The sequence below is a fragment of the Penaeus monodon genome, chromosome 21, assembly GCF_015228065.2.
Source record: "Penaeus monodon isolate SGIC_2016 chromosome 21, NSTDA_Pmon_1, whole genome shotgun sequence".
Lineage (NCBI taxonomy): Eukaryota > Metazoa > Arthropoda > Malacostraca > Decapoda > Penaeidae > Penaeus > Penaeus monodon.
Window position 1 is genome coordinate 24676798 of NC_051406.1, and position 643 is coordinate 24677440.

General features: G+C 57.7%; 1 protein-coding gene across 10 annotated transcripts in view; it reads left to right on the forward strand.

Annotated features, from left to right (window-relative positions):
* The window catches only part of LOC119586377 (endophilin-A-like), a 42420-nt gene that overhangs the window by 10792 nt on the left and 30985 nt on the right, over positions 1-643 (forward strand). The window lies entirely within an intron of this gene.

Sequence of the window (643 nt, forward strand, 5' to 3'; positions counted from 1 at the left end):
TCCTTTCCTTCCTGCTTCCCCTATCGACCCCCCCCCCCGACGCTGCTGTCATATCACTCATCGACAACAATGACCCAGACAAGAGATCGATCTCTCAGTCGCTTTTGCCTCGCCCGTCATTCTGCTGCACCCCCTTCCACCGCCCACCTTGCCCTCCCCTCTCCCTCTTCGCCCCCCTCCCCCCTCCTCCTCCCACCTACCCTTCCCCTTCTCCTTCTTCCTCTTCTTCTTCCTCTTGCTCTTCCCTCCTTCCTCCACCTCATCCTTCTAGCTTTCTTTCCCCTTTTCCTCACCCCTTTTCCCGTCTTCTCTCCTCATTTCTCCTCCTCTCTTCTCCTCGCTTCCCCTCCCGACCCCCCCCCCCACCCATCTCCCACACACATACACTCGGCATAATAGGCCTTCCGGTCGCCCGTCACACTTGTCTGTCCGTGTCCATCAGGCGTCCGTCCGCCATGTGCGTTTCCCCCTCGAGCCGCCCACCGCCCGCCCCCGTTGGCCTTTTCTTCGTTTCCCCCTCCTGCCACGCCTGTCTTTTCCTTTCCTCGTCATCTAGGTCTTTCCTCCTCCATTTGTCACCTTCATTTTCTGCCGGCCCTAGTAAGACTTATTTCGGTCCTTTTCCTTTGTTTATCCTCTCTTT